At 43.7% G+C, this 25,347-nt stretch overlaps 1 protein-coding gene across 1 annotated transcript in view; it reads right to left on the reverse strand.

Annotated features, from left to right (window-relative positions):
- Cad96Cb (protocadherin Fat 4-like Cad96Ca) overlaps positions 1–25,347 on the reverse strand; it is an 898,994-nt gene that overhangs the window by 232,103 nt on the left and 641,544 nt on the right. The window lies entirely within an intron of this gene.

The following is a 25,347-nucleotide window of genomic DNA, read 5'->3' on the forward strand; positions in this document are numbered from 1 at the left end:
GAGAACTTTAAAAGATATATAGGCTAAAAGCAACAAATGATGATGCAAAAAAACACAAAAAACTATAACCGAATAAAGAAAGACCACTGTTTCACTTAGCAAGAGAAAAAATAGTTAAACAGACATATCTGTTTACGGATACTCTATAGAAATAAACAGCATTAGGCAAGGTAATCATAACCAAGTTCAGAAAAAGATGTAATTTTAGTAAAATTCAAATTGCAAAAGCTCTTTCAGAGACTATGTTTATTACTATTTTGTTAAGGATTTACTATATCTATAAATTTTATAAGGGTAACTAATATAAGTACAAGCGTAAAGTGTAATAGATAAGAGTAGGGAGAGAATGAATGCGGTACTGCGATCAGTGTATACAGTCAGTCGCTAGTTGATAACAGTAACGTGTGGTTCTGTTTTAGTAGTCCGACTCCAGCTGGCGTATGCCAGTTGTTTGTGTGAGTCAGGCAGTTAGCTGTGTGAGCGTGAATCGCTGTAAAGATACCTTACGTGTACTTATCTTATGAAGTATACTATTATAAAGTTACAAATTTAATAAATATTAAATATTAATTTAATAAAATTCTAAAACTAACGTGCACTTCTTTATACCTTTTTTTGTCTGATTTTATTATTCTATATTATAAAAATAATTATTAAATTAAAAAGCTTAATTTAACAATTTCACAATATAAGTTGTAAGGAAAACAACAATAGTGATGACTTTAGTGTCTTATTAACATTTCTTTGTGATGTTGTATGTCTCAAATAACACTACATATTTTCACATGGCCCTGGTTGTCCTACAAGAAAATCTAATCAAATACTTCTAATAATGATAACAACAATTATGAAATTAGAGTCATAAATAAATAGAAGTTAAATAATTTAAGGATATCTATTTAAGTTAGTGGCTTGTGTCTCTGTCTAAAACATAAATGATCATCAAAAGAAGGTAAGATAACTAACAACAAGTAAACAAAAATGAAGTTAATAAGGGTTTCAAAGTGAATGAAGAAAAATTGAACAAATAGATTGCTTAAAAGAGAAAATATTTTACTTGAAGTCATGTTAAATAACGTCATTGATAAAAATTTTAAGAGCTGTTTCAGTACACTAACCTCAAAAACATATGTTAATGGTTGTAAGACAACAAATATATAACAGACAAAAGTATGTGTGCAAATCTGAAAAAATATCAAGTCATTACAAATACATTCATTAAGTATATTATTGAATTATCTTTTATGGACGTTATTATTTTTTCACTCTAGGTACAAACTTTTAGTCAAAAAAATTATTATAAATTAAAGTTTTTTTTTTTCATCACTGTTCTAAGGGTGAATGACATTTTTTTTTATTGTTTCACACATATTGGCATATTATTTTAAAAACAGATAGCAATAAGCAAGATAAAAGCCAGTTAGGTGCTTGGGTTGTTCGTGTACCTAAGTTTAAATACTTACTTTTTTAAATTATATGGCAGACAATGTAATTATGATCATAAATATACGTTATATAAAACGATATTTTACACGACGATGGTGCTATTATCGTTGGAAAGAGTATATCTACTATCACAATGTATCATTATCTTACAGTACAATACAATATAAACAATATATTAGCTGGCAGGTACAAGACTGTTTGCTTTCATCGACTCTTTCGATGATTTCAGAACAACTGCCTACCACATACGCTGATTATATTCCTTACTTCACGCTCACATCGGTTACATATGCCTATATACTTATTCTTGTTCATATTTAATACCCAAAATATAATTGTATTAAAAAAATTAGAAATCATTTTGTAGTACCGCTTTCAGTGAAGTTCGTTTCAGGACGTTTATTACACATAGGTTCTTTTATGGAATATTATTCGAACATTTTACATAAATTTGTAAAAGCATGAAAAAAATCCATATGAACTACTGGCTTCCTCAAAATCCCTTTTTTTATGAGTTTCCTTTCAAACAGTTTTAATTTTACATGTAATATTCTGAAAGAAACACGTAAAATTGCATTTATATGATCTGTAGAAATCTCCTAATTTCTGTTTCTATGATACATTGTGCTTAAAAAATCCCATTAAATTTTCAAATAGATCTGTAAGTTTTTTTTTAATAACACAAGAAAAAAGGTGCCAAGTATGCGTAAAAACCAGTATGTAAGTACATGTATATGACAATAATACTTGCTAGTGTTCCTACATATTTTGAAGCTTCTCTTACCTCTCTGTACTATTTTTCTGCTTACTATGAAATGTACGTTCTTCAGTCAAAAAAATACCTCAATTACAAAAGAAAAATTGTGAAAGATTAAAATGCAATAGAAAATAACTATTAAGTTTCTTCAGTGCAAAAAAATTTTTTTCATTTTTCGAATTTTCGAAAAAATTATATAAACACTTATTTATTTATTTATTATAACAGTAACAAATCTATATTATGTAATGAAGTATTTATTAATATGAAGAAAAGCTGCAATTATTTACCCAGTTAAGTAGCTTATACCAAATCCATTAATAAACAGTAAATTAAAGTTCACGTTAAAAATAAGTAACAAACCACACGATACCAAGAATAATGGAATTTCTTATATCAGTATTGCTTATAGCGGAGCCAATAAAAAAGTCAGTTTGAGTGCAGGAACATTTAGCAGTCCCTGTTTGCCATGAGAGAAAAGTCGTTGTGCCCCCCCCCCAGAACCCGTGGGGCCTGTGACAGTCACCTGGGCTTTCACCGGATCGGAACTGCCGGCGGATTTCCTTAGAGAAATGACCGCCTGAGGTACAAGTTTTTTCAGTGACGTTTTTTATGCTGACATCTTTTTGAATGTCGTACTGACCCGCAAAGGCCAGCACTATCCTTTTTTCTAGAAATAAGTATTTGGAAAGGGTTAAATCCAGGTCAGTGGCCCTCTCAGTAAGCAGAGAGAACCACCACTCGCTCGGGCTGGATGGGAGTCATAGCTCTTCCTCAGTCCCACTTGTGGAGACTGCCCTGGCATTGTATAGAGTAAGTGTTGGAGTTGTGTATGTGTGTAGTGTATGTATATGTTGGTAGACCATAGTCAACCCAGCGAGACATGCTCTGGGTATACAATCCCACAAGCGGCGGAGACAACGCGCCAAAACGAGTTGGTGTGCCACCATGTATCCTCCTCAGTAGCAGCAAGCCTAGATTAGTAAGACCACCACAACTTTTTTGTTCATGAGGCATGTAGCCATATTAGATGCGGTTACCCAGACTCACCTGGGCCCCATCGTCTGGCCTCACCCGCCGCCAAAAAAAGAGGTGGACGCATGCAAACCAGAACGACCATTTAGTATACCTGCGTTTGTTTAGTGAGAGTGTGATGCATGTATCTAAAAAAAATGCTGAAACTTGCACTTCCTTTTATACACGACAGGGTGGAGATTGGTTAAGAAATGTCAAGATTGCCACCACACCAAGACAGCAGGATGATTCTTAGTAGCTTGGACGGCAGTCAGCTCCTGCCAGCCCTCCAAGTCAGCTGGTTTTTATTTGGGAATCCAGACAACTCTCTTCGAAATCTAGTCTTTACACGCATACACTAGTTATACTCTCATTTCCTTTTTAAAGTTCCCCCTTCGATGTTTTTTTTTTTTGTTTTTGGGGAAACCCTGTCCCTCACACATTCAGACTAATGATCACCTATTTCTTTAGAGCCTACGTCTTCCCAAGCCAGGCATCCTTACGAGCGACAAGGTCTTGCAGCCCTTAGAGGGTAAGTAGAAGTAGTAGTAGTAGTAGTAGTGGTAGTAGTGAAAGTAGTTATAGTCGTAGTAGTAGTTTTTTTTTTTTTTTTTTTTTTTTTATGAAGGGAGGGGAAATGCATTGAGGCACACCGCAGGGACAGCAGTAGTGTGGGACTCGGTGATTTTTTTTATTAGACGACCCATTCCCACTAAAACCCCCCCCCATGCCGCGTGGCTTTTGATCCACCCCGGGACCGCGTTAGCATTACTTCAGGGTGGAGCCACCAGGGAGACCATCGCATCTCACAGCATTAACGAGCTAACTTGCCACCATTTGCTATAGGTGCTGATGTTCTCGAGTCCTGAAAAGGACTCGGGGTCCCTGAGGACCAGCACCTAGTCTAGCGCTTCATAGTAGGCTACCTACTCAGCCAGCATCACTATAAGCTTAACGCTTTTCCTTGCTGATAGGTAAAAAGTACCCAGCGCAGCGTGGGTCCACATAAGCCTGTCTTTTAACTCGAGGTCTTTTTGCCTCATTTTGATCCTGCTTCAGCCTTATCTCTGGCCTCTTTCAGGGCTCTTCTAAATAAAGGGCAGCTCCCGCTACCTCCTTCGTGCTTCTCGTCCGTTGTTGGGCAAAGGAAGCACCGTGCTGAGCCTAAACACTCTTTCTTCCAGTGGTTTGAACTTTCACACTAGAGGCAAAGCTTGAGTCTATTTTCGTTCTAACAGTTGCCTGAGACGTATCCATATCCCAGGTATTTGTAACATCTTGTTACTTCAACTCTTCTTTGAATTCAGCAGCTTACAAAGCCAACTCGTAACCTGCCTTTCTTTTCTACTTGTCTGGCAGTTGCTTCGTCCACCTTTATCAACGCCAGCCTCTGTCCCCTGGCATTTGGCCTTAAGGGTGCTACTCCTGGCTCTTGGCTCTCAAGTCCAAAAGTCCTAGCAAAAGCCTATTTGACCTCATCTTCCTCTACAATGGCATCTAGGTCTCGGACCTCTAATGTCACTTTTCTGTTGCTAATTTGGACTGTACCCTGCCCAGCTACCGACTTTTTAATTTGCTGTGAGAATGCAGTAGCATTCTCCACACCTTTGGCCTTAATAAGTATGACTCCTTTCTTTGTAGTGACAACACTTTGGACTGCCACATTAGCTTTATCAGGGTCAAAAATCGCCTTTATTGTCCTCAGCACTTTTGCAAAGGTCTGCCTTTCGGCCATCTTTTCTACTACTGTTGTTGTCAAATATACTTTTTTTTCTGGCTTGTTTTGTCATTCAGGGGAATTTCTTCTTGTATGCCACTGCCTGTTGTCTTTTTCTTTGAAGGCATAGCCTGCTGGCGTTTCTCAGGGCTGTTTGATGGGCTCCTGTTTCTCTTACTTTGTTCTATTTCCTTTAAGGCAGTGTTCAGGGTTCGTTTCTGAACATGGCGTCGGAAATTATCTCGCCTTTGTTCCCTCCACTGCAGGAATTCAAATGACTTCTTCTAAGCGTTGGTAAACAAATCTTCTTCAATAAGACAGCCTTTTTTTAGCACCTCTGCCTCTTGAAGATGCTTAAGCAACGCTTTAAGCCCATTTTTAACAGCGTTCGCTGTGTTGCCATACTCATCATTAATCAGTTGTAGCGTCTCTGCAATGTCATTCGTTGCTCTTTGTACTTTATCAGCCATTTATTGTCGCTTTACTCCGAGCCTAGTGACACTTTCTTCTAAAGAGGCAAGCTCTTCCTGGGTCTAATGGCTAAATATCAACACGTTGCTAACCTCAGTGTCGTTAGTGCCTATACTCGACAGGCTTCCTCTTCGTCCTTTGTCTGTAAAGACAGGCCATGAAACATTTAGCAGTCCCTGTTGGCCATGAGACACATCTTTGTGGCCCCCCCAGAATCTGTGGGGCCTGCGTCAGTCACCCGGGCTTTCACCGGATCAGAACTGCCGGCGGATTCCCTCAGAGAGGTTACCGCCTGGAGTACTTGTTTTGCATTGACGTTTTTCATCGTGGCATCTTTTTAGTGTCGTACTGACCCGCAAAGGGCAGCACTACCCTTTTTTCTAGAAATAAGTATTTAGAAAGGGCTTAAACCAGGGCAGCAGCCCTTTCTGTCACTAGAGAAGATTGCTTCTTGCTCGGGCTGGCCGGGAGTCGCCACTCTCCCTCAGTTTCATCCACGGAGACTGCCCTGGCGTTGAGTAACAAGTGTAAGAATGGTGTACGTGTGTAATGTATGTATTTGTTGGTACACAACGGCCATCGTAGCGAGACGAGGGGCAGGTGTACAGACCCACGACCGCGCAGACAACCCAACAAAATGGGCTGGCGTAAGGCATTATGGTGGCACCATATAGCCTCCTCAGTGGTAGTAAGCCTAGATTAGTCGGCCCACCACGTCTTTTTTGTTCATGAGGAGTACAGCCATATCAGATGAGGTTACCCAGACTCACCCGGGCCATATCATTTTGCTTTATCCGTCGCCGAGCCCCCAACGCAAGCCCGGAAAAGGACCCGCCACACGCAACCCAGAACAATACGTAATTGTCCCTGTGTTTGTTTAGTAAGAGTGTGTGATGCATGTATCTGAGAAGAATGTTCGAACTGCCGCTTACTTTTATACACGACGAGTGCTAGTTTTTTTTGGCCCGCATCAAGCAATGGAGTGCCACCCACGGAAGCAGCAAAAAGCGAAGAACAAGGAGCCCAAGCAGAGCCGGCCAATGCATCCACACCGATGGAGGCATGGGGCACTAGTCCCCCGTCTACATCGCCGCAGATACACACGCCAACGCCACACACGCCCCCCGATTCCCGCCCCCGACTACGACCACAGAGAGCCACCCCAGCTGCCCATCATCACCTCTTATTTTAAGAGGATGCCCCTATCCACCACCCGGGGAAGCGCCCGGTATGGAGAAACTAGCGAAAACCCTTTCCGGAAGTAGTAGTAGTAATAGTAGTAGTAGTAGTAGTAGTAGTAGTAGTAGTAGTAGTAGTAGTAGTTATAGGAGTAGGAGTAGTAGTAGTAGTAGTAGTAGTAGTCGTAGTAGTAGTAGTCCCGGGTGGGGTTTTCATTAGTTTCTCCATACCGGGCGCTTGCTCGAATGGCGGATAAGTGCATCCTCTAAAGACATAAGGTGATGATGGGCAGCTGGGGTTGCTCTCTGTGGTGGTGGTCGGGGGCGTGAATGGGGGGCGTGTGTGGCGTTGGCGTGTGTATCTGTGGTGGTGTAAACGAGAGACTAGTGCTTCTTGTCTTTACCGGTGTGAATGCATAGGCCGGCTCTGCTTGTGCTCATTGTTCCACGCTTTCTAATGGCGCCGTGTGTGAAATTTTATTGCTTGATGCGGGCCAACAAAAACTAGCACCCGTTGTGTATAGAAGTAAGCGGTAGCTAAAACACTCTTCTCACTACATGCATCACACGGTCTCACTTAACAAACACAGGGACACTTACGGATTGTTCTGGGTTGAGTGTGTTGGGTCCTTTCCTAAGCTTGCGTTGGAGGCCTGGCGGTGGGTGAAGCTGGACGATGAGATTCAGGTAAGTCTGGGTAACAACATATAATTTGGCTGTACGCTTTATAAACAAAAAAAACGTTTTGGGATGACTAATCTAGGCTTACTACCACTGAGGAAGCTATATGGTGGCACCTTAATGCCTTACGCCAGCTCGTTTTGTTGGGTTTTCTGCGTGGCCGTAGAACTGTACGGTGCTGCTCGTCTCGCTAGGATGACCGTTGTGTAACAACATATACATACATTACACACGAATACCATTTTTAGACTTGTTAATCAACGCCAGGGCAATCTCTGCGGGTGGGACTGAGGGAGAGTGATGACTCCTGGCTGGCCCAAGCAAGTAGCGGTTCTCCCTTGTAACAGAAAGGACCGCCGCCCCCGTTTAAACTCTTGTTAAATACTTATTTCTTAAAAAAAAAGGTAGTAATGGCCCTCGTGGGTCAGAACAACATTAAAAAAGATGCCAATATGTAAAACGTCTTGCAAAACTTGTACCCCAGGCGATAACCTCTCTGACAGAATCTTTGGGCAGTTCCAATCCAGTGAAAGCCCAGGTGACTGTCGCAGGCCCTATGGATTCTGGGAGAGGGGGCTATAAAGACGTGTCTCACGGCCATCAGGGATTGCTTAATGTTTCATGGCCCTTTTTAACGGACAATGGACAAAAAGAAAGTCTGTTGAGTATAGGTATCAACGAAACCGAGAACAGCAACGTGTCAGTATTTAGCTACCAGACCCAGGAGCAGCTTGCCTCTTTAAAAGAAAGTAGTGCTTAGCTCAGAGTAAAGCAAGAGCAGGGGGCTGTTAAGGTTTAATCAGCAACAAAAGATAATTCAGAGACGCTACAATTAATCAACGATAAGTCGGGCAACACAGCGAATGCTGGGCTAAGAATGGGCTCAAAGCCGCGCTTAAACACCTGTAAGAGGCAGAGAAGCAAAGAAAAGGCTTTCTTCATGAAAAAGAAGTGTGTGCAAGCGCTTGAAAGTTGTCATTTAAATCCCTGCAGTGGAGGAAGCAAAGGTGAGATAATCTCCGACGGCATGTACAGAAGGGAACCCTGAACACTGCCCTAAAAGAAATAGAACGAAGTAAAAGAAACAGAAGCCCATCAGACAGCCCTAGAAAACGCCAGCAAACCATGCCTCTAAAGAAAAAGAAAACAGGCAGTGGCAAAAAAAAAGAAATTTTCCTGAATAAAAAAATAAGCCAGAAAAAAAAAGTTGATGCGACAACAGCAGTAGTAGTAAAGATGGCTGAAGGACAGACCTTTGCAACGGTGCTGAAGACGATAAAGGCGAACTTTGACCCCGACAAGGCTAACGTGGCAGTCCAAAGTGTTGTCACTACAAAAAAAGGAGACATACTTATGAAGGCCAAAGGTGTAGATAATGCTACTGCATTCTCACAGCAAATTGAAAAGTTGATAGCCGGACAGGGTACTGTCAAAATGAGCAACAAAAAAGTGACATTAGAGGTTCGAGACCTGGATGCTATTGTAGAGAAAGATAAACTCAAAGAGGCTTTTGCTAGAACTTTTGGACATCAGAGCCAGGAGCCAGAAGTAGCTCTCTTAAAGCCAAATGCCAGAGGACAGAGGCTGGCTTTAATAAAGGTGGACGAAGCATCTGCCAGACAAGTAGAAAAGAAAGGCAGGTTACGAGTTGGCTCCGTAAGCTGCTGAATACGAAGAAGAATTGAAGTAACAAGATGTTACAAATGCCTGGGATATGGACACGTCTCAGGCAACTGTAGAGAAAAAAACAGATTAAAGCTTTGCTTTCGGAGTGGAAGCTCAAACCACCAGAAAAAAGAGTGTCAAGGCCGAGCACGTTGCTTCCTTTGCTCAACAACGAACAACAAGCACGAAGCAGGCAATGGAAACCGCCCTTCATTTAAAAAAGCGCTTGTAGAGGCCAGGGGTAAGGCCCAAGCAGAACGAAAATAAGGCAAAAAGGCCTCGAGTTGAAAGGTAGGCTAATGTGGACTTACGCTGTGCTGGGTACTTATTATCTATCAGCAAGGGGAAGCATCAAGCTTTTAGTGGTGCGTGCTAGGTTAGCGGCCTACTATGGAGCGCTAGAAAGGGTGCTCGTTCTTATGGACCCTGAGTCCTTGTCAGGACTAGACAGCATCAGCACCTCTTAAATGGTGGTGAGTTAGCTTGTTAATGCTGTGAGACGCGATGTTCTTTCTGGTGGCTTCACCCTGAAGTAATGCTAACGCGGTTCTGGGGTCGATCAAAAGCCGAGTGGCATGGGGGGGGGGGTTTTTAGTGTGTATGAATGGTCTAATAAATAAAATCTACTAAGTCCCACACTACCACTGTTCCTGTGGTGTGCCTTAATGCATTTTACCTCCCATCACAAAAAAAAAAAGTAGTAGTAGTAGTAGTAGTAGTAGTAGCAGTAGTAGTAGTAGTAGTAGTAGTAGTAGTAGTAGTAGCAGTAGTAGTAGTAGTAGTAGCAGTAGTAGTAGTAGTAGAAGTAGTTGTAGTAGAAGTAGTTGTAGTAGAAGAAGTAGTAGAAGTAGTCGTAGAAGTAGTAGTAGGAGTAGTAGCAGTAGTAATAGTAGTAATAGTAGTCATAGAAGTAGTCTTTTTTTGTGAAGGAAGGGAAAATGAATAAAGGCAAACCACAGGGACAATCGTAGTGTGGAAATCAGTAGATTCTTGTTATTAGACCTCTTATACCTTCTGAAGATCCCTCTCATGCCACGTGGCTCTAGTTTTTTTCTAGAATCGCTTTAGTATTTCTTTAGGGTGATGCCACCATGGAGAATACCGTATCTCACCGCAAAAGTGAGCAAGCTTGTCACTAGTTGCTAGAGATGCTAATTCTTTTTAAAATTGGAATGGACTCGGGGTCCTTGAGAACTGGCACTCGTGGCTAGCATTTTTTTGTAGGCTGCTGTCTTTGCAAGCATCACTAAGTGCTTGGTGCTCCTGCTTGCTGGTAAAAAGAAAAGCTTAGAGCAGCATGAGTTCATACAGTTTTGTAAGGGTGGTAATGCACCTCTCTGCTTTTCTCAGAGAACTGTCTATGCAAACCTGTCAACATCACTTCAAGAATTGATGCTTCTCAACATGTTATTCACAATGTTTTTGGGTTTGACGATAACACATAAATGGCCCCCAAGCTGCTGCCACTTTTTGCGCCATCTTTTGCACTAAAAAAAAAGTGGTCTCGGCTGTATCATTAACCCCAGGGCAATACTCGCAACTAGTTGTTGGTCTTAACGCCATGCGGTAAAAATATGCATTAAACTGTTTATGACATGAAAGAAGCTGGGTAAAGTATTATTTAACTTTACCGTAGCCACGCTCAAGCCATGGACGCTGGAATGATATGAGCCGGTGCGTCCACCTTCTTACAGCGCCATTATACTGATTTTGCTGCTAGCGTCGCAAGCTCTTTTACCTTATGACTTTGTCTGACTCTGTTCCACCTGCCAGAAAGCTGACTCTACCAGTGAATCTGCCTAGACCTTCGAACTATTCTCTATTATGGAGTCTGCCACTGATGCGAGAATCCATTTTTGGAGTCTCATTACACGAAAATTAACGTTAAATTATCGCTGCCTAGTGAGGATAACTATTTCTGTTTTGTGGTTAGCTAGCTTAAAGCCGTAGTCCTCCAGTTACTCTGACACTCTGGAGGTCCCTACTGAATTCTGAGATCAGCTTAGGCCTTAAATCTTTCTAGGATAACCAGGGTATCATCGTCCGCGAAACCAACTAGCTTGACTTCCTCGGGCATTTTAAGCTGCAGAAGCCCATCGTACACCAGGTCTTAGACGTCCAGATCCAGCGCGAATTCCTGAGCCACCCACGACGTTAATGTTTTCGACTTTTTCTTACCCCTCCATTGTAATGTACTGAAGGACACGGTCTTGGAAATAGTTGTCTAGGACCCTGCTTAAGTACGCGGGTACCTCCCACTTGCGCAGCGCCTTCCTTATGTTGGACCATCTTGCTTAGTTAAAGGCATTCTTAACGTCTAGGGTGATCAGGATACGAACATTCCGTATCTTGTGAGAAGCTTGCCATGCCCTTTTTGTGTACTTTAGAACCTTGGTCAACCTGTCGCATGGGGATCTGCCAACTCTCAAACCGTGCCGGTTGTTGGACATACTTATAAACCATAGCAAGCAAGTTTGAATCGATTGCTTTATTACCTTGCCCGAGTCGTCCAGCATACACAGAGGCTGGAATGCCACTGGAATCACAGGTGGACCCTTACCCTTGTCCAGAAGAACGAGAAGCTGGATCTTCTACGGCCTGCCGAATATGCCTGCTTTTAAACAAGCACTAAACATATCCAGCAGAACATGTGCTTTTTCTGCTGCCACGATCTTAAGAATTTCATTAGAAACTTCATTTAGACCTGTGGCTCAACATTCCAGCAGTGCCGATAACACCACCAACAGTTTTATTTGCGTGAACATTGGAACCCCATCAACTACAGCAGTCTCAGTTCTCTCCTCTTTTAGATGTACTAAAAAAAAAGTCCTGACGACATCCTGCATGAACAATGGTTCCATAAGTCCCACCGGTCTGGAACCACTCAGCCGTTTTGTGATTATCTGGTAGCCCTGGCCCTAGGTGTCTCTGTTGATCTTAGCAGCAAGCTCACATCAACAACAGGTTTTGCTTTTTTTGATTGCCCTTACCAGTTTTTTTTTGCATCCTTGTAGAGCGCAACCGCCTCTCCACATCTTCTCTTTGCTAGATGCGCTAAGATCTGTGACGGAGTCTGTGACGCTTTTCCCACGTGCTCGCGATTTCCTCGGTCCACCAATAGTTTGGCTTCCGACTTGACCTGGAGGATTTCTGAAGCATACTCGCGTCACACCATTCTTTGATGTGTTGCATGGTGGACCTAAAGAGCTGCACAACCTCCACTGCATCTGAAATTGTGTTAAGGTCAGCCGGAGGCTTAGTCACAGTGGCTAGGGCTTTGTAAAACGCTTTTTGATCGAGTTGCACTACACTTTACCTGACAGCTCACACCTCGAGTGCCTCTTGTGACACAGCAACACGCAGCTCACCAAGTTCTAATAAATAAACTGCTGATTACTTGCTTAATAGTTTTTCAAAACCCTCCAGGCAGATACCCGTGCTACAATTTCTGGTGTTGTAAACGTCACATCGACTATCGAACCCCTAATCCCTATTCACCTGAACGTTGCCTTGTTACCAGAGTTTAACACTGTAAGGTCGAAACTTGAGGCTATCTTCAACACAGAAAGTTCTCTGACATAGGTTTGCGATGCAGCCACTCCTGATTCATGCAAAATCGCTCCCGGCCCAGGAGTCAGAGATCCAGAACTTGTCCCTATAGCAGACCACTACGGCCGCAGTGCCCCTCAGGATGCCGTACTGGTACGCCTCCAGATGTCACAGTACTGCTTACTTATTATGAGCAGCGCCACTTCCAAGTCCTGAGAGTACTGGTCCAGCAGTATCTGTAAGAGCCAGGACCTCTGCAAGTTGGCCTGCATGATCACGTTTCTGCTTACGTAGTACTTCAGCTGCCTTTTGAGCACTATATCCCTCTGATCTAGCGACATGGAAGAGGCCCAGATAAGTGTGCATTTCCTGGCACAGGTAGCCTTTACTTTCTTCTGGGAGCATGTACCAGCAATATGTCCCGCCTGACAACATCTCCAGCCAGCTTTAGACCAGTCGGTCCTGCTGCATTTGCTTGTAACGTGGGCAAAGGCACCCAGGCACCTGAAGCAGCCCTTAGCCTTTACTTCAGGCCGAGCTCTGCAGTTCATTCAGCCATGCCGTATGTGGCCTTTTTTTTGAGAACTGCCGCGGCCTTCACGGGAACCTTCACGTATGCTACGTGGTTTCTCCTAATGCTGCCTGACGATAATCGCACAACCATGTCGGGAACGTCCTCCTCGCAGAAATACCCCTCGACCACCGCTACGACCTTCTCCTTCGTAACTGTCAGCAGCCCTTATCTCCCAGGACAGTCACAAGATAAGAGTCCGAATACCTCCACCATCTACCAGCGCGTCCCGCAGCGCAGCAGCAAACCTGTCCCGTTGCTTTCTCAAGATGTCCTTCAGTTTGACAACGACTCCTCCAGTCCTTGTCTCCATGATGGCCCTTGCTTTGGCACCCATCATATCTAGATATACCTTTTTTATCAAAGCATGTACTTCGGCATACTGACTGCCCTCCGCTGGTTTCACCAAGACTGCTTCTGGTCTGGTCTTAGGACGTTGCGCTTTCCACTTGTTTATAAGCCTTTTGTCTTGACGGTCTCTGCTTGGGATGTAGCTTTTTTTTTTTATTCTCTTCACTACCTCTATCAATCTATCTGGTCCATTTGAGGGTTTATCTTCCACTCCTAGTTGATTGGTAAAAACAGGAGTCTTTTTTATAACTACGGCTCTGTTTAAAGGTTTTTTAATATCACCTAGTGGACTAGATATTTCTCCAACAGTGTTTATTTTCCATTTTTCCGTTCTTGTCTTTATGACTGGCTCAAACTGCGGAATCATTTCCTATTACTTTTCCCTTACCCGGCAACGATTATCCAACGTCTAGGCGATAATTTTAAGGCTGTTTTTAATTTTGCTCTGCGTGGTATTATACAGTTTGCATAATACATGGAGAGCTAAAACAATTTTCAACAAAACACCGTACAAAGCGTCCTCCACGCTTACCCGCTTATTTTGGTAAGCGGATCCCAGCCCATTTAGTCCTACAAACTCTTCCGTTGTGGTGCATAACCTGTCCATACGTGAAATAAAGTCTTTTCCCCTCCCCCAAATCCCTGGATCCTGCAGCAACCACCCAGGTTTCCACCAGATCAGTACTACCAGCGGACTCCCTCTGTGCAGTGGCCACCTGTGGTACAGATTTTTCTTTGACGTTCCTCATGTTTGCCTTATTTTTTTAGTGACGTACTGACCCTTAACGGCCAACACTGCTCTCTTTTCTAAGAATAAGTATTTAAAAAGAGTTAAAACTGGGGCAGCAGCCCTCTCTGTTTTCAAAGAAAAAAGCTACTTGCTCGGGCAGGCCATGAGTCACCACTCTCCCTCAGTCCCACCTGTAGAGACTGCTCTGGAGTTGTGTGAAAAGTGTCATAATAGTAATTGTGTATAGTGTATGTATGTGTGTTTCTACGCTAAAGTCGTCTCAGCAAGACAAGCAATGGGCATAAAATCCTACGACCAGTACATACAACCCACCAAAACAAGCTGACGTATACAAGGCACTCAGAGTTTCACCATGTAGCCTTCTCAGTGGGAGTAAGCCTAGATTAGTCAGCCAACCACATCTTGCTTATGAAGTCTGCAGCCATATCAAATGTGGTTACCAAGACTTTCATAGGCCTTAGTGTCCAGCTCCATCCACTGCCAGGCCCTTTAGAACATTATAGAAACAGCCCACTATACGCACACCAATACAACTCGTGGGTATACCTGTGTAAAAAGTGTAATGCATGTATCTAAAAAAATGGTATAACCACCAGTTATTTCTATAAACGATGGAGTATATTATTGTAGTAGTAGTAGTAATTGTTTTTTTTTTTGGTTTTTTTTTGTAGAGGAAGGGGAAATGCATTTAGGCACACTGCAAGGACAGCAATAGTCTGAAACTTTGTGAATTTATTTTTAATAGACCACCCATACCCGCTGAATCCCCCCCTGCCTAGTGGCTTTTGTTCCACCCAAGAATCATGTTAGCATTACTTCAGGGTAGACTCCCTCAGGAAGACCATCGCATCTCACAGCATTGACGAGCTAACTCGCCACCATTTGCCATAGGAGCTGAATCTCTCAAGTCCTGAGAAGAACTTGGGGTCTCTGAGGACCAGTACCCTGTCTAGCACTCGATAGTAGGCTACGGACCTAGCTCGCAACCTTTTAAGCTTGATGCCTTCCCTTGCTGATCAGTAAAAGTGCCCAACCAAGCGTGGGTCCACATTAGCCTACCTTCCAACTCAAGGCCTCTTTGCCTTATTTTTGTCCTGCTTAGAATTTCTTTCTGGCCTCTTCTAGTAGTCTATTAAATGGAAGGCAGCTCCAACTGCCAGCTTCGTGCTTGTTGTCTGTTGTTGGGCAATGAAGGCACTGTGCTAGGCCTGGACACTCTTTTTTCCGGTGGTTTAAGCTCCCACACCAGAAGCAAAGCTTAGATCTGTTTTCTTCTTTACAGTTACCTGCGACGTGTCCATATTCGAGGCATTTGTAACATCTAGTTACTTTAATTCTTCTTTGGATTCGGCAGCTTACGAAGACGACTGATAATCTGCCTTGCTCTTCTGCTTGTATGGTAGTTGTTTCGTCCACCGTTATTGACACCAGCCTCTTTTCTCTGGCATTTGGTCTTAGGAGCACTACTTCTGGCTCTAGGCTCCTAAGGCCAAAAGTCCTAGCGAAAGCCTTTTTAAACTCGTCTTCCTCAGTAATAAGATCCAGGTCTTGGACCTCTAGTGTCACTTTTTTGTTGCTCATTTTAACAGTACCCTGTCAAGCTGTAGACTCTTCAATTTGCTGTGAAAAAGCAGTAGTATTTTTTACACCTTTGGCCTCAATTAGTATGTCTCTTTTTTTTGGAGTGAGAACATTTTTAACTACCACATTAGCCTTATTAGAGTCAGAGTTTGCCTTCATCGTCTTTAGCACCTTCACAAAAGTCTGCCATTCGGCCATCTTCACTACTACTGTTGTTGTCACGTTTACTTTTTTCGTCTGGCTGGTTTTGTTATTCAGAAGGATCTCTTCTTGTTTGTCACTGCCTTTTTTTTTCTTTAAAGACATGGTTTGCTGGCATTTCTCAGGGATGTTCAATAGGCTTCTGTTTCTTTTACTGCATTTTATTTCCTTTAGGGCAGTGTTCAGGGTTTTTTCTGTATATGCCGTCAAAAATTAATACACCATTCATCTCTCTACTTCAGGGATACAAATGACACCTTCCAAGAGATTGGAAACAGTCGTTTTCCAGAAAGAAAGCTTTTTGTTATTATCTTTGCATCTTCAAGGTGCTTTAGCACGTCTTCGGGCCCATTCTTAACAGCGTTTGCTGTGTTACCATACTTATTATTCATTGCTCGTAGTGTCTCTGTTAAATTTTTGTTACTAATTTGACTTTATCAGTCACTTTCTGTCACTTAAATCTGAGCTTAGCACCTTCTTTTTCTAAAAAGGCAAGCTCCTTCTGGGTCTAGTTGCTAAATACTGACCCGTTGCTGTCCTCGGTGTCGTTGGTGCCTATGCTTAACAGGCCTCCTCTTCATCTTTTGTTTGTAAGAAAGGGCCGTGGAATATTTATCAGTTCCTCTTAGCCATAAGACACGTCTTTGTAGCAAATTGTAGAATCCGTGGGGCTGCGACAGTCACCTCAGCTCTCACTAGATCGGAACTGCCAGTGGATTCCCTCAGAGAGGTTACTGCCTGCGGTGCAAGTTTTGCATCGACATTTGCCATATTGACATCTTTTTAATGTTGAGCCACCATTGCCTGGTAAGGACGACCATCTCTCCTTTGTTAATAGCAAGTACAAAACTGTGATCTCACGGCCACTCCGACACTATCGCGACCACCTACCGAATTTCGCACTCGGCCTTCTCTCGGGTTCTTGCTGTAACGTGCAGTGCAAGGTTATCAGCAAAACCTGTCAGCTTGCCCCCGGAGGCATTTCAAGGCGCAGAAATTTGTCATAGACCAGGTTTTATAAGTCAGGGCCAAGGGTGGAGCCCTGTGTGACTTCCGACATCAGGCACCTCTCTCTTAGTCCATACTTCGTGTCGTACCAGAGTACACGATCTTAAAGATAGCTATCCAGTATCTTTCTAAGGAAGTCCAGTTTATTTGATCACCTTAAAGCTCTCATTATATTGTACTATTTGGCCAAGTTTAGGGCGTTTCTAACGTCAAGAGTTACTAGGACACCGGCGCTTTTCGTCTTACGTAAGAGTTTCCATGCCTCCCTCACTAACTCAAGGACCTCAGCTACAGCCATGACCGTCGATCATTGCCCTTGAAACCCGTACTTATTGTCCAAGAGACTGACTTTTTCTCTTGAACGAGTTCGTATCAGCCTGTTAAGCATTTTTCTAGCATTATTCAGCATGCACAAAGGTCGTAGCCACGACGGGACCAAGGGGTGTGGTTTACTCTTGTTCAGAAGGACAAGCCTCTAGATCTTTCACCGTTTGCTGAACCGTTCGTTGCGAAAAAAAGCAATAAACACGTTCAGCAACACGTGTGGTTCTTTCGCAGCTATGACCTTAAGGACTTCGGACGGCACCCCATCCGGACCCGGGGCCTTGCGGTCCAACGTCTTTAATACCATCGACCTCAATTCGTCGAGGGTAAAGAGGGGCACCTCACTTACTTTTATGTCCTCTCGCTATCTTTTGTAATGCTCCAAGAAGAGACAAGAGACATCCTCTCTAAGAAGGAAGGCTCCATCGATGCCACTGGGTCCAAGCCATGCAGTCTTTTTAGCGCCATTTGGTAGCACAGGCCCCACGTATCTTTATCTACATCAATGATGAGTTCACGCCAGCATCGGTTATTGCTCACTTTGATTTTCCACTCCAGGATACTTTCTATTTTCCTGTACACGATAACAGCCACCTTCGCGTCTTCACAATTTCTGTGTTGCTGTGCAAGACGGCTTAGGTGCTGTGCGTCCCCGAGCAGGTTGGCGATTTCTTTGGTCCACCAAAAGCACGAGCGCCGGCCTCGCCTGGTGGTTCTCTTGGGCATACACGTGTCACACCACTCTTTGACACGTCTCATGGTACCTGCTACAAGAGCCTCGACTTCTGCCGAATTGGTGATCTTGGATAAATGGACGGGAGGGGGTGCGCTTGTCTTGGCTTTCCGCAACAAATCGCGATTGAACTTTGCACCAGTCCACTCGGCTACGTGCCTTCGAGGCACTTCTCGCAAGTTTGCACCACGTTTCTAATTTATTATGAAGCTGACACATTGGTGATAACTAGAAATATAGTCCTCTAGAACCTGTGTCAGACACCCGCGCCACTATTTGTGACGACGCTAGTGTAAGGTCAATGATTGTGCCCCAGTTTCTAGTTCACCTGAACCTTTTCGAACTACCAGAGTTAATGACGATGAGATCCAGCCTTGCAGCCATCTCTAGCACCACCTACCCCTTGTAGTCGGTTCTTGGCTCCCTCCAAGTAATGGCCTTGGAGTTGAAGTGGCCGGCCAGGACTATGTCACTATTTTTTCCGCACACATGAATAGCATCCTCGAGCTTGGCAAGCTGCCCAGTAAAGACACCGATTAAAATGTTAGGGGAAATGTAGCAGCTCACAAAAAATACACTTCCTTTCTTGATTCACATAAACCCGTCCCCGTCTTCAGTATCAGATGCGGGAAACTTGTCACTGCGAATTAGGATGGCCGCGCATCCAGTCTAGTCGCAGTACCAGCCCTGACATGGTAACGTACGGGACGGCTTGTTTATGAAAAGCAGATCCGCTCCAGGCTCGAAAAATTGTGTCTAGCAGATCGTGCACAAGCACGATTCTATCAAGGTTTACTTGCAGGATCACTGCTATTTCTGCTAAGCCGCACCTGCAGATGCCTGAGGCGCTCGACACCTGACAGTCTCAGTGGTGTATCTGGTGTCCAGTTTCGGGACCGCGCTGCCACGCAAAAAACAGCTCACTTTTATTTTTGAGCAGTCTCGTGCTACGTGGCCCTTTTCACAGCACCTTTATCACGTCCCGGTGCTGTCAAGTCCGCCACACTGCCTCGCAATGTGTCCAAGACCCAGGCACCTGACGCAGCGCTAAACTGTTGGCCTTGGGCACATCCTGTAGTTTACCCAACCTAACCTTATGTGGTCCCTCTCATCAAGAAACGGGGTCGCCGTCGCAGGTGCGTCGACATAGGCAATGCGATTCCCTCTGTTAATCCCAAAGGATAATCGCACGGTCATACCAAGGGCCGTGCCTTCGTCAAAGCAGCCCTTGTTTGCCGCCCAGCGTCCTTCCTGGTCACCGTTGGGTCGACGTCCCTGATCTACCAGGTCAGGCTCCTCCTGGGTCTGGTGGCTAAATACTGCCACGTTACTGTCTGCGGTGTCGTTGGTGCCTGAACTTGACAAGCTTTCTCTTCAATTTTTGTCCGTAAGAAAGGGACAAGGAACATTAAGCAGTCCTTGTTGGCCATGAGACACGTCTTTGTGGCCCCTCTCTGGGCCCGTGGGGCCTGCTACAGTTATCCGAGCTTTTATTGGATCGGAACTGCCGGCGTATATTCTCAGAGAGGTAACAACCTGGCGTTCAGGTTTTGCATTGACGTTTTTCATGTTGGCATCTTTTTAAATGTCATACTGACCTGTAAAGGCCAGCACTACCCTATTTTGAAAAAATAAATATTTGGAAAGGGTTAAAACTAGGGTAACGGCCCTCTCTATTATCAGAGATAACCACTACTTGCTCGAGCGGGCCGTGAGTCACCACTCTCTCTCAGTGCCACCCGCGGAGACTGCCCTGTCATTGAGTAACAAGTCTAAGAATAATTTTCGTAGGAAATGTATGTATATATATGTTGAAACACAACGGTTATCTTAGCAATACGAGAAGCAGGTGTACAGTCCCACGACTGCACAGACAATCCAACAAAACAGGCTGGCGTGAGGCACTTAGGTGCCGCCGTATAGCCTCCTCAGTGCTAGTAAGCCTAGATTAGTCGGCTCACCACTTTTTCTTCGTTTATGAGGCTTACAGCCAAACCAGATGTGGTTACGAAGACTTACCTGGGCCTCATCGTCCTGCTTTACCCACCACCAGGCCTCCAACACAAGCCCAGGAAAGGACCTACTACCCACAACCCAGAACAATCCGTGTGTATACCTGTGTTCGTTAAGTGAGAGTGTGGTGCATGTATCTGAGAAAAATGTTATATTCGCCGCTCACTTTTATACACGACAGGATGGAGGTTGGTTAACATCTGTCGAGGTTACCACCATACTAAGACAGCAGGCTGATTTTTAGTGGCTTGAACGATGAGTCTGCCACTGCCAGCCCTCCAAGTCAGCTGGTTTTTATTCAGGGATCCAAACAGCTCATTTTGAGCTCTAGTCTCTACATGCATACACCACTCATACTCTCATCCATTTTTAAAAAATTCCCCTTTTCTGTTTTTTCTTTTATTTCCGAGGAAACACAGTCCCTCACACAATAAAACGAGTAATCACCTATTTCTTTAAAGCCTACTTCATCCTTAGCCAGGCGACGCCATCAACAACAGGGTCTAGCAGCTTTTAGGGGGTAAGTAGTAGTAGTAGTAGTAGTAGTAATTTTTTTTTTTTTTTTTCCGTGGAGAGAGAAAAAATGCATTGAGGCACAACGCAAAAACAGCAGTAGTATGAGACTGGGTGGATTTTTTTTTATTAGACCACCCATACCTGCTAAACCCCCCCCCCCATACCGCGTAGCTTTTCATCCACCCCAGAACCGCGTTAGCATTACTTCAGGGTGAAGCCACCAGGGAGACCATCTCGTCTCACAGCATTAACAAGCTAACTCGCCAACATTTGCTAGAGGTGTTGATGCTTTCGAGTCCTAAAAAGAACTCAGGGTCCCTGAGGACCAGCACCCTTTCTGGAGCTCTATAGTGAGCCGCTCACCTGGCAAGCACCACTATAAGCTTAATGCTTTTCCTTGCTGATAAGCAAAAAGTACCCAGCGCAGCATGGATCCACATACGCCTGTCTTTCAGCTCAAGGCTTTTTTGCCTTATTTCCCTCCTGCTTGGGCCTTACCTTTGGCCTCTTCTAGCGCTTTTTTAAATCAAGGGCAGCTCCCACTGCCTGATTTGTGCTTGTTGTCTGTCGTTGGGCTAAGCAAGCACCGTACTGGACCTGGGCACTCTTTCTTACGGTGGTTTGAGCTTCCATACCAGAAGCAAAGCTTTGATCTGTTTTCTTCTCTACAGTTGTCTAAAACGTGTTTATATCCCAGGCATTTGTAACATCTTGTTACTTCAATTCTTTTTTGAATTCGGCAGCTTACTAAGCCGAATGGTAACTTGCCTTTCTTTTCTACTTGTCTGGCAGTTGTTAAGTTAACCTTTATTAATGCCAGCTTCAGTTTTTTAGTATTTAAGTACAAGAGAGCTACTTCTGGCTCTTGGCTCTGAAGTCCAAAAGTCCTAGCGAAAGCCTATTTGACCTCATCTTCCTCTACAATAGCATCCAGGTCTCGGACCTCTAACAATTCTTTTTTGTTGCTTATTTTGACTGTACCCTGTCCGGCTACCGACTTTTTAATTTGCTGTGAGAATGCAATAGGATTTCCTACACCTTTGGCCTTAATAAGTATGTCTCTTTTTTTTATAGTGACAACACTTTGGACTGCCACATTAGCTTTATCAGGGTCAAAGTTCGCCTTTATTGTCCTCAGCACTTTTGCAAAGGTCTGCCTTTCGGCCATCTTTACTACTACTGTTGTTGTCAAATACACTTTTTTTTCTGGCCTGTTTTTTTGTTCAGGGGAAATTCTTCTTGTTTGCCACTGCTTGTTTTTTTTTTGGGAGGCATGGTATGCTAGCGTTTCTCAGGGCTGCCCGATCGGCTCCTGTTTCTTTAACATTGTTCTATTTCCTTTAGGGCAGTGTTCAGGGTTCTTTTCTGTACCTGCCGATGGAACTTATCTCGCCTTTGTTTCCTACACTGCAGAGATTTAATTGACAACTTCCAAGCGTTTGCATACAATTCTTTGTTATAAAGAATGCTTTTTTTGAGCACCTCTGCCTCTTGAAGGTGTTAAAGCGTGGCTTTTAGCCCATTTCTAACAGCGTTCGCTGTGTTGCCGTTCTTATCGTTGATTGAAAGTAGCATCTCTGTAATATCTTTCGTTGCTAATTGGACTCTATCAGTCACTTGCTGTTGCTTAAATTTAAGCTTAGCACCATCTTCTTCTAGAAAGAAAAGCTCTTTTTGGGTCTAGTGGCTAAATACCAATACGTCCCTGTTTTTGGTGTCGTTAGTGCCTATGCTCGACAGGCTTCCTATTCGTCCTTTGTCTATTAGAAAGGGGCCATGGAACATTGAGAAGTCCCTGATGATCATGAGACACGTCTTTGTGCCCTCCATCTCCCAGAATCCATGGGGCCTTCGACAGTCATCTGGGCTTCCACCGGATCGGAACTGCCGGCGGATTATCTCAGAGAGGTTACCACCTGGAGTACAAGTTTTGCATCAACGTTTTTCATACTGGCATCTTTTTCAATGTTGTACTGACCCATGAGGGCCAGTACTACTCTTTTTTTTAGAAATAAGTATTTGGAAAGTATTAAAACCAGGGCAGCAGCCCTCTCTGTTACCAAAGAGAACCACTTCTTGCTCAGGCCGGCCGGGAGTTACCACGTTTCCTCAGTCTTACCTGTGGAGACTGCCCTGGCATTGAGTACTAAGTCTTAAAATGATGTTCGAGCGTAATGTTTGTATATGTTTATACATAACAGCCATTTTAGCAAGACGAGCGGCAGGTGTACAGTCCCACGACCGCGCAGACAACCCAACAAAACGGGCTGGCGTAAGGCACTAAGGTGCTGCCATATAGCCTTCTCAGTGGTAGTAAGCCTGGATTAGTCGGCCCACCACGTCTTTTTTGTTAATGAGGCGTACAACTATATCAGATGTGGTTACCCAGACTTACCTTGGCCTCATTGTTGGGCTTCACCCGCCGCTAGGCCTCCAACACATGCCCAGGAAAGGACCCACCATACGCAACTCAGAACAATCCGTAAGTATTCCTGTGTTTATTAAGTGAGAGTGCCGTGCGTGTATTTAAGAGGAAGGTTCTAACCACCGCTTACTCCTATACACGATGGGTGCTAGTTTTTGTTGGCTCGCATCAATCAATGGAGTGCTATTCACGGTTGCAGCAAAAAGCGAAGAACAAGGAGCACAAGCAGAGCCGGCCCATGCATCTACACTGGTGGAGACAAGAGGCACTAGTCTTCCGTTCACACCACCACAGATATACATGCCAACGCCACACACGCTCCCTGACCCACGCCCCCAACCGCCATTATAGAGAGCAACCCCAGCTGCCCATCGTCACCTCATGTCTTTAGAGGATGCCCCTATCTGCCACCCGGGGAAGCGCCCGGTATGGAGAAACTAGAAAAAACTCCACCCGAGGAATTTTATTATTTGCTTCAACGCAATTACCTCCAAATCCTTGCCTTAAATACACAATATGCTGATTTGTCTGAAGTCGCCTGTCAGAGTGGAGTAAATCTTTTTAGGCCTTGGCAGGACCAGTGCTCGCCTCAATGCATCTGACTATGGCAAGAATAATGACTAAAATACATCAACAAAAACGGGGAAAATAAGCGGCAGGTATATTTTGAGAAATATGAGGTTAAGTCTAACAGTTCCAGTTGCATAAGAATGTGCAAAGCTGGAGGTTTTTAATTATCCGTTGATTCAACATGACCAAAGTAAAAGCAAATGGTCTAGTGAGAATCTCGGTCCATGCGGAAGTGGTAGTGATGAAGACTCCTGTGGCTCAAAAAAGTGCTTTTTAAGTTCTGAAAGAGGTATAGAAAAATCTGCAGTAGGCTCATTGCGTCTAACTAAACTAAATGACCAAATGGTGTTCCAAAATTGTTCAGTTTTCTAACATTCAGAAGAAATACGTCTATAACAAGCCTGCATGGCATCCTTTACATTTAATTTGACTTCATTGCGCAATTGTTCGTTAGCAGTATGGAACTCATCATTTAAATGATGTAGATAATCTCACCGTACCTGATTATGCTTTTTTAATAATTCCCTAGCAAGAAACCAAAGCCCTTGTGCATGCCTACTTCTAATGGCTACTTTATAGTAGTAGTTGTTGTGGTAGTAATAGTTTTTTTTTTTTTTTGTTTTTTTTGTGGAGGAAGAAGAACTTTATTAAGAAACACCGCAGGGACAGCAATTGTATAAAATTCGGTGGTTTTTTTTGAAAGACCACCCATACCTACTTAAATTCTGCCATGCTACGTGGCTTTTGTCCCACCCCGAAACTGCGTTAGCATTGCTTTAGAGTGGAGCCACCACGGAGACAATCGGGTCTCACGGCTTTAACGAGCAACCTCGCCAACATTTGCTAGAGGAGCTGATTCTCTCGAGTCCTGAAATGGACTAAGAGTTCCTGAGGACCAGCACACCGTCTAGTGCTTTATAGTGGGCTGCTGAATTAGCAAGAACCACTATAAGCCTAATGCTCTCCCTTGCTGATAGGTACAAGTACATAGTGCATTGAGGGTCCACATAAGCCTACCTTCTTACTTAAGACCTTCCCACCTTATTTGCGTCTTTTTTGAGTCTTTTTTCTAGCGTTTTCTAGTGCTTTTCTAAACAGTGGGCAGCTCTAACTGCCGGCTTCGTGCTTTTTTTGTCCGTCGTTAGACAGAGAAATTACCATGCTGGGCCTAAAAATTTTTTTTTCTGGTGGTTTGAGCTTTAACACTGAAAGCAAATCTTTAATTTTTTTTCTTCTTTACACCTTCCTGAAAAACGTCCATATCCCAGGCATCTGTGACATCTTGTTACTTAAATTTTTTGTCGTATTTCACAGCTTACGAAGCTGACTTTTAACCTACCTTCACATTCTGCTTGTCTGGCAGTTGCTCTTTTTTTTTCTTTTGGTTTTTTTTTGTCGTTCAGGAGAACTTTTGGCTAAAAAAAACAGGTAGTGGCAAACAAGAAGAAATTTTTCTGAATGACAAAATAAGCCAGAAGAAATAAGTGACCGCTACAACAACAGTAGTAGTGAAGATGGCTGAAGGACAGACCTTTGCAACGGTGCTGAAGATGATAAAGGCGAACTTTGACCCCGATAAGGCTAACGTGGCAGTCCAAAGTGTTGTCACTACAAAAAAAGGAGACATACTTATGAAGGCCAAAGGTGTAGATAATGCTACTGCATTCTCACAGCAAATTGAAAAGTTGATAGCCGGACAGGGTACTGTCAAAATGAGCAACAAAAAAGTGACATTAGAGGTCCGAGACCTGGATGCTATTGTAGAGAAAGATAAACTCAAAGAGGCTTTTGCTAGAACTTTTGGACATCAGAGCCAGGAGCCAGA

This window comes from Copidosoma floridanum, unplaced genomic scaffold (genome assembly GCF_036245765.1).
Source record: "Copidosoma floridanum isolate Cflo_tuat_1 unplaced genomic scaffold, Cflo_Japanese_pri ptg000023l, whole genome shotgun sequence".
NCBI classification, from domain to species: Eukaryota; Metazoa; Arthropoda; class Insecta; order Hymenoptera; family Encyrtidae; genus Copidosoma; species Copidosoma floridanum.